The sequence below is a fragment of the Centrocercus urophasianus genome, unplaced genomic scaffold, assembly GCF_019232065.1.
Source record: "Centrocercus urophasianus isolate 14NV4802_14NV808 unplaced genomic scaffold, USGS_Curo_1.0 seq_18, whole genome shotgun sequence".
In the NCBI taxonomy this organism is placed as follows: Eukaryota; Metazoa; Chordata; class Aves; order Galliformes; family Phasianidae; genus Centrocercus; species Centrocercus urophasianus.
In genome coordinates, this window is record NW_024884733.1 from 2,206,829 (window position 1) to 2,216,041 (window position 9,213).

Genomic DNA, 9,213 nt, shown 5'->3' on the forward strand with positions numbered 1-9,213 from the left:
TTGAAAGGGGCACTTCTTTTTTCTCCCACACACACACCACCCCCACCAGCACCTTTAAGTTATTTTTAAACTAAAGAACTGTGGAGTCATTTTCTCTTAGTAATGACTTACCCTGCTTTGCTTTCTTATTTTCTTCAGGGAGGAGGGGAAAACAGGAGTAGAGGAAAGATGTTATTGATAGTGGAGAAAAAAGAAGTGCCCATTTCAAGTGTAGTAGCTGTTAAATATGTAGGCATGTGCATGATTCATTATGCAGTTATAAAAATGAAAAGCATACCATCTTGCCTCGTTGCCTTGGAGTATGTTTTCTCTTGCAGCAACAAGTAGTACAGACTGCTCTCCCCCTCTTCTCTCCCCCCTCCACCTTCAGCCAGTCCTGACAAAATGCCAGTTAGAAAGGTCAGCCTGTTTATGTAAAGGTAAGTGTTTCTTCACAGAGACTGCTGCACATCAAAGCCTGCAATGACTATTAGATAGACTTTGGGATTCAAGGTACTCAGTCATAGTCCTGTTCATTTTCTATAACTGCTAAAATCACAGAGAAAACAGAAGACAGATACAGCACAAGTGGGATAGATCAACATGCTGGGGTGTGTGGAGGCAGCAGTATCTTCATGACAGTGTTTGCTACTGCAAATGCTAGTAAGATCTGGTGGATCCTCATATATTACCTGCACGTATATATGAACACACACACACATATATAAAGAGATTTGCTGATGTGCTAATGTTATTCTGCTCCTCTTTCTAGTTTTCACTTCAGCTGTAATGATGTCCTAGACTGAATTAGTTCTGCAGTCATTTCACAACGAAAGCAGTTTAAATCAAAGAAGGATAATTTGATTTTGAGTCTTACCAATTCTATCCCTTCTAAAAAAGAGAAGATTGACTTTACTGGACTTTGGCACAGGCCATTCATAGTTAAGTTTAGCTTTCATTTCATAGCACCTAGATGCACAGTGGACACAGTCTGATCATTTCAGTATGCATTATTTCCCTTCCTGTTAATCTAGAGCAGTACAGTCATGTTTCCTTAACTCATATCACTTCTTCTGGCCCTTTTCCTGCTTAAAATCTAATAAGGATATTCTGATATTATACACTTGTGTATATTTGTTAAGTACCTAAAAGCTAAAAGAATACTATCTTGGAGTAACAACATAAATTTTCCACTGATGTCCATTCCAATATCTAATTGTTCTGTTCTAGACCTTGAAATGGTGCTGAAACAGACTTGAAGTCTTGTGGAGGACTTTGTTGCTTTTTGTTCAATGATAGTAATAAAATATTACAAAATCTCACCATAGGTCAGAATGCTGAAATTGCAAACAGTAGAACCATGGCACTAACTGTATTTGAATGGGGCAAGAACCATGAACTGGCAGTGCAAAATCCAAACTTGGAGCCTAGTTTCACCTAAGGAGCTGCACATCATTGTGTGAGATAGAGATGCATTACCTCTGCCAAGTGGCAGTGAATTAGAGGTCATCAGATTCCTTTTTCTTGTAAATCAACATTAAGTAGTGGTGTGTCTGTGTATTGGTAAATACACATCTTGATAGCATATCCCATAACACTTTTTTACTTCATATTTTTCACTCTCTTTTTTTCCAGAACTGGTTACATGTTTCTTTTTAGCTACTGACAATGCATGCAATTTATTAAACCAGTTCAGCAGTTACTGTTAATTTGCAACAGGAAAAAAGTATTATGCAAACAATGCTGTCATCTTCTTACAGTAGCTTCTTCCTCCTAGCTATAATGGATTCTCTGCATGCTGGTCTCCTGTAAATTCTCCATCTAAAAATTCCATTTTCTACTTGTTTTGTCAAGAGAAATTCTACTTGACTTTTGAAACAGTTGGGAGGAGAAAAATGATAACCCACTGAAGTGCCTTGCCCTTAGCTGATATTACGGCAAAGTAATTAAAGCAAAAAAACTCACACTTTGCACTCCTTATGATCGTGGTGGTTTTTGAATGGGTGAGATTATTTTTAGACATTGATTTGAATGTCAAATTTGCATATTCATCTAGAAAACATAGCAAATGCTTAATTGCCTATGTCCAAGTGTTTGTATTTTGCTTTGAAAACAATGTGTCACATATTCCCGGGTTTTATTTTTTGTTGCTATTTGAGTGCATCCACAAATTGAACTACTTATCTAAATAAGTCCTGTGTTTGCTCAGTATAGAAACAAATGTGCTGTGTTTAGAATTTTGCTTCATAAACATATTTCGACCTATATGCTTTTACTTAAATGGAGATATGATTCACTTGAATGGAATTACAGCCGGTGACTTTTTCTTTTCTTGCAGAGGAGTTTATTTTTGGAATTTACCAGCATTTCACATGTAGGGAATAAATTGGAACTTTTATAATTTATTTCTGGAGGGGAAAATGAATCAGAGAAATACAGAGAAGTGACTGTGTACTTACTTAGAATCATGGAATATCCTGAGCTAGAAGGGATCTGCAAGGATCACTGAGTTCAACTGCTGTCTTCACACGTAAGTATTTAAAATTTAAACCATATGTCTGGTAGAGTTGTCCCTGTACATTCCCTGTGGGAGCTCCAGCCTCCATGATGCCTCCCCTCAGCCTCCTCTGCTCTGTTGAGCCAGCCAAGGGACCTCAGCCCCTCCTCACATGCCTTGCCCTCAGAACACTTCCCCATCTCCATAGCCCTCCTTTGGACACCAATAGCTTTATGTTGTTTTTGTATCTGGTGCCCAACCTGGTGCTCCAGGTGAGACCACACCAGGCAGAGCAGAGTGGGCAGCACTGGGCCTGGTGCACCCTGGGGTGTGCTTGGCCCTTTGGGCTGCCAGCACACACTGTTGATTCGTATTCAGCTTACAGTCAATCAGAACTCCCAAATCCCTTTCTGCAGGGCTGCCCTCCAGCCTCTTGTCCCGTGGTTTCTGTACATCTAGGAAACTAACTAAATCTATATCTTTCCTCATTCCAGATGCAGAATCCACAACATGCTCAAATGTCATATGGTTGGTGATAGCCCAGCCCTCTAATTTATCAAGATCCCTCTGGAAGGCCTCTCTACCCTCAAGGGAGTTAGCAGGTCCTCTCAGTCAATGAATTTATTTAGTATGCTTTCTAGTCCTGCATTCACATCATGTATTAAAACATCAAAGAGGACTGGCCTTAAAATGCAGTCCTATGGAGCCCCAGTAGTGGCTGGCCACCAGTCTGGTGTAACCCCACTTGCTGTAACCCCTTGAGCCTGACTGATTGTTCATGCATTAGCTCATGTGTGTATCTAGGTGTACGCTGGACATTTGACCCAGAAGGGTACTGTGATAAAAAGTATCCAAAGTTTTGCTAAAATACAAAAAGACTTCATCAACTGACTTCCCTTTATCCAGTACATGGATAACGTTGTCATAGGAGGAAAAAATTAGTTAATGAGAACTTTCCCCTCATCAACCCATGTTGGCTATGACCGGGGACTACATACAATGCTTTTCAAGTGTTTTTTAGTACCCCCTAGAATAGTCTTCTCCATCATTTTATCAGCCACTGAAGAGTGTCTGTTACTTCTAGAGTCTTCTTTCTTGCTCTACTTGAAAACTGGGATGTTTGACAGCTTTCAGTCAATGGGGATCTCTCCAGTTTCCCAATACCATTGAAAAACAATTGAGAGAAGTTTTGTGATGACGTGAGCCAGTTCTTTCAGTACGTTGGAATGAATCCCATTGGGGCCCATCGACTTCTTATGTCTTACATTTACCCTGTCGTTTGGCAGTAAAGGACAAAAAGTGTTGGTTTGTTTTTTTTTCAGGTTATAAGTATCATTCAGACACCAGTCTTCTGAGATGTGACCAGCGATGAAGACCAGTGATATTTCTCCACTCTTTCAGAAGATATGAACTGCAAGGCCTGTAAGTTAATGTGAGCTCACTAGAATTAGCTACACACACATATCTGGAAGGGTTAAACAGCACTTTGGATGTGGGAACATGAACTTTTCTAGGGATTAGCAGCCTAGCTACATCTTGTTCTTGAAAAATTTAAGTCTATTTTCTGTCACATCTTCACAGTTGCTATTAGCTATGCTATATAGAACACTACAAAATTTTCTGTTTGAATAGAAAATTTTAATTAAGGTGTATTTTGTCTGTTTGATTTTGTAGGCAACCTTATGAGGTTGGTATTTCTGAGTAACCTGATATATTAATGTAGTCACTCTTTATTGATAGTAGACTTTTAAAAATCACTGAAAGCTGTGTTACTTTCAAGAAAATGAAAAGATAACTGTAGAGAAAAGAGTAAACGAGGAGCTGTGTTTTAAATCCCATTAAATCACCGTGGTGAAGAGTCTTATACATCAAATGCTTTGTTCTCTTGTGGAAAATTTCTTCTCAGCTACTGTGTTAGTCCACACTTCAGTACCAGAAGTAATGTCCTACTGTATGAGATATAGTTGATAGATTGGAACAGTAGTTGATATATTGGAAATGAAATAGAGGACAGCATACCACAAGCACTGACTTTACAAGCACTGTGAGAAGCAGTAGCTTAACACTTCAATAGATTTGTAAAGCAACAGAGTAGTACTTTTAATTTTTTAGATCTAAATGTAGAAGTCATGCATCTTCTCTTCAGCTCCTCTCCCTGCCTGAGCCTAGCATTGTCACACAGACATAGATAAAATCTTGTTGGTGTTGTTATGTTGTTTCTGCATGGTCAGAATCGAGTCCCTTTTGGACTAGGCAAGGTATTAACACACAAAATAATCACTCTCTCAGATAGGCTGGGGTTAATAAAGAAGTGTTAACATGAATAAAAGACTCTTCAGTTCATTTTCTGTGGTGCATATAAAAGACCACTTCCAGACAAGATGGGTTTTTGGAAGGGTGATGGAGTCAAACAAAGTTCTGTTACATCTGAACTGTTGCACGAAAGACGGTCGCTATGAGTTATAGCAAAAACAATTCTGTCTTCAACCAGTAAGAGATACTGATTAAAATCTGGGTTCTTCTTCTTTATGAATGTTTGCAGAAGTAGAATATATATTTGCCAAGGTGTATTAAAGAAATTTTTCATGGACTGAAAAGGGGAAGACAGACACCACTGAATTCTCTGTTTGTGTTTTGCAGTGTGAAGGAATTACGTACCAGAAAAGTGGAGTTTTACAGGGTAGTTATGCTGGGAAGAAAAGGGCATTCAGAGAAAGCAATTTGCATTTGGAAAATAGATTATTTTACAGATATTACTTCAAATTTATAGTCATTCCCTGAATAACGTTTGGTGCACTATCTCAGCAGATGTAGTTAGCGCCCTTAAAAATAAGCTGAGCAAAAGATCCGTAGTAAGACTTGAAAATAACCTTTGTTATTATGTCATTACCTCGTAAGAATCAAAATACATGGGCCACTGATGACAATGAACAAGAACAATGCAGTTTCTTGAACAATGTGTTTCCACTTTTTAACACTTAAAATATAGCAGTATTACAAGCATTTGTCATTTGTTTGGGCCATTAAGCTAATGAGACAGAAAAAGCATAAAGAATTTGGATGGATGAATTCAATTTACTTTTTTTTTTTTTTTTTCAACAGTTCCTGTCTTGCAAGAGTTTGGGTGTTGCAGAGCACCATCGGTATGTTTTTGTCAGCTGCAGACATCACCCTTCTAGAATTCTTCCACAGTTGTAGAGGTTAAATACTGGAAAGAATTCAGGTTCTTTTCTCAGTCACAAAGGAAGGACGGCAGTAAAAAAGATGTCTCTTACTTCATTTGTTTGATTATGTTCTCCATTTGTCAAAGCAGTGGAGCACAAAGCCCAAATGTATTTTGTGAAGCACTCTAAAATCTGCTTGGTTTGAAGCATGAGCTTAAAACTTTCATCAAAGAAGAATGAAATTATGTTTTAGTTCTTCAGTGTGTGTTTTGCCAAATCACATGGCAGCAGCAATTCATATATGTAAGGTGGTACAAAAGCCTTTACGATAGTAGCATAATTGCAATTGCATTTCTTCAGATGTGATTGTAGAGAAAGCAAATCAAATCTTAGGACCCCATTTAGAAAATGTTATGTATCCAGTTCTGAGTTGTCCATCTTGGCTTTTTTCAACCTTTAAGATAATATTGCTTTATATCAGAAATCTCTTACACAACAGAACATTGTCATGTTCCTATTATGAACTCAAGGAAATCAGAATCTGTTTCCTTGTGGTTTCAGGTGAAGGTGTGAAGAGCAACACTGAGAAAACATGCACATGCACATAGGATATCTCAGTGTCCCAGCTGTGTACTTGCATGGCTAGGTAAAATAACAAAACAAGAAAGCAACCCTAAGATGAAGTTCTCATTAACCATTGTTTGGGCTGTCTAGAAGCAGTAGATCTTCTCTACCACCTACTGGAATTAATTGGACAATTTGGTGTTGTCACAAGAAGTATTTGTTAGTTACTTTTTTTTTTTTTTTTTTTTTTTTTTTTGAGACAATAAATGCTGTTAAAGGCTGAATAAATTCTGTAGCTGACAGCTGGTATGTGTTAATATGAATTTGGTCAATATGGAGTTAACCAATCTGCTCGTTAGAGATGCACTTTACAGTTATAGTCTAATCATTGTCTACTCTTAAGAAACAGCAGTAGCATGATTTTTTTTTTTCAAACTCAGTAGTCAGAGTTATTGACTTACTAATGTAAAGAATTGCATAAATAGCAAAAAAAACCAGTTGTGAGTACATGAAGAAATCATAATTTTTTTTTATTTCTAACCAATTTTGTATAATTACAATAATAAACAACCCTGTATAATTAAAAAAAAGGACAAGTGTATTTAATTTGTTTTGTTTCCCAGATTAGAAAGATTTCTCAATCACGACTTTTTTTTCCACGATAGGAAAAAAAATGTTGTGAAAGTTAGCAAAGGAAGCTCTACTATGACACCTTCAAAACAAGCTACTCTCTAAAAAAGTGGCCTTACACTGGATATTGTGATTGGAAAATACCCTGACATGTCGTTTACTCTCATAGAATATTCATACCTATTGCTTAAGAATATTCAGAATCCTGTAAACTTATTTACTTGTTCTGGTTGGAATGGAGTTAATTTTCTTCACAGCAACCCATACTGTGCTGTTTTAGATTTGTCACTAAAACATTACTGACAACACATCTATTGCTGAGCAATGCTTGAGCAACTTTAAGACCTCTGTTTCTCATGCTGTCCCTTGCAGCAAGAAAGCTAGAGGCCTTGCTGGTGGGCAGGAGGTTGAGAAAGGCCACAGATGACCCAAACTGATCAGAGGGATATTCCATATCATTTCACATCATACTCAGTGATGAAGGCAGGGGAGGCAAGTTTTTCCAAAGTAGCCATTGCTCATAGGTTGGTTGGACACGTTTGCTCTTGGGAGGTGGTGAGCGATTGACTGCCTGACTGCATCACTTGTTTTCTGTTTGTTTTGTTGTGTTTCACTTCTTAAACTTTCTTTATACCAACCCATGATTTTTCTCATTTTTGGTCTGATTCTCTTCTCCATCCCACTGTAGGAGACAGAGTGAGTGACTGACCAGGTCCTAACTGCCTGCTAGGGCCACCTCCAAAGCCACTTCTGGGACTGGAGAAGTAAGACGCGATGCCTCGGCAGCTGTTGGACTTTTGAAACAGAGAAAGGTCCTCCCAGTTTTCCTGTTTCACTGATCTCAGTTTCTGTTAAATATGTGTTACCTCTGATCCTCAGAAATGTAAGAAGGTACTAAAATAAATTAGAAAATAAAGATGTAAGCTTAAAAAGTGAGAGTGCATTCTCATACTAATAGTATTAATAGCGCTAAGCTGCCTTTGGTGTCATGTTTCATTCTCTAGGTAGCCTTCCATCGCTGTCATGCTTTGTGAGTAATTTTTCCGTGGTCGGTTTCTGTTTCTTCTGCTTCTCATGAGTGAACACACCCAAAAACGAGTTATTCACAAAAAACATAGAGGTTCTGATGGCTTCATTTAGCTCTACGATTATGCTGTAAGGTATGTATGGGATCAGTGAACCCTGCAGGTGTTAGGTACAACCCCTACTGAAGGTAGATAATAACACTTATTGGCATTTGTCACAAGTGGAGCTAAAGACCTATATAGAATGCAGGTGAGGATTTATTTGGAAATCTAAAAGATTATAGCACCTGTTAGTGAGAGCCAGTGGGACCCCGCAGAGTGCTCTGTGTGATGTGATGCGATTGAGCAGCGTCCAATCTGCTTTGGTTTTAAATAGACTGTGGCTCCATCATCCACTTATGTACACTGCTGATAAATATAACCGAAGGATCTTATCGCTGCCTTAATCCTTCATTCCCGTCGCCTGCTATTATCTCTTATACTTGTCACGCTTTGATCCTAGTGAGGCTGGACATTTTTTTGGTTAAAGAATTCTGGCTTATTTTGTGTTTGCACACATGTTCCCTGTAGGCCTTTAATACCACCTCATAGTATTATGACAGCGTAACTGAAGGAGAGGGGATTCTGCTGATCTGTGGAGTGCTCCCACAGAGCAATAATTGTACTTACAGTGTTAACTGTTTCTAACTTGGAAATTATTTAATGTATTTTGTGCTCACAAATGGGGGAAAAAAAAAGAGATAGTATGGAAATATACATTTTTCATGACCTCAACAAAATGAGATTATTAAATTATTCCCAGATTTCTTTCATATTAGTAGTAACCCAAAAAACTGAAGGTTTTAAATAGAGCAATTAGCATGGCAGAAGTGGCTACTAGTTCAGACAGAAGATCGCTTTAGTTGTAAGTGGTACTCAGGTTCTACTTTTTCCGAATCACATAAGGCACACATTTGTTGGTAGATCCTGTCTTAGAGATTCTTGAAGTAAGCTTACTAGTTCTGAATTTTGTTCTGTATCAGAGAAGAATTGTTCTGTTTCATCATTCACTTTCTGTAAGTCAATTTCTGACAAAACGCATCAGGCTAATACGCTGCATAGAAAGTTCACTGACTAACTCGTAATCAGCTTCAATTGTAAGTATATCCTAAGGACTGCATTTTAACTATACATAATAGAAACCAGCCATCAAACTAAACAACCTGTGTAGATTGAAATCTTTCAGTTCTTCCAATATCTCATAATTAACACACCCATCTAGTGTTTAAATATACAAGGAAGTGAAGGTAGCAGTATGTAATGATGCTCACCACATCTTAGTCTTTCAAATACTGTTTCCATAGAAATGCAAAAC

General features: G+C 37.9%; 1 long non-coding RNA gene across 1 annotated transcript in view; it reads left to right on the top strand.

Moving 5' to 3' along the window:
* LOC122160952 overlaps positions 1–7,708 on the top strand; it is an 8,743-nt gene extending 1,035 nt beyond the window's left edge. The window contains exons 3-7 of the long non-coding RNA XR_006169005.1: positions 318–419; positions 2,318–2,509; positions 3,799–3,898; positions 5,579–5,619; positions 7,523–7,708. This is a non-coding gene — a long non-coding RNA (uncharacterized LOC122160952). The remainder of the gene's footprint in view (positions 1–317; positions 420–2,317; positions 2,510–3,798; positions 3,899–5,578; positions 5,620–7,522) is intronic.
* Positions 7,709–9,213: the final 1,505 nt, after the last annotated feature.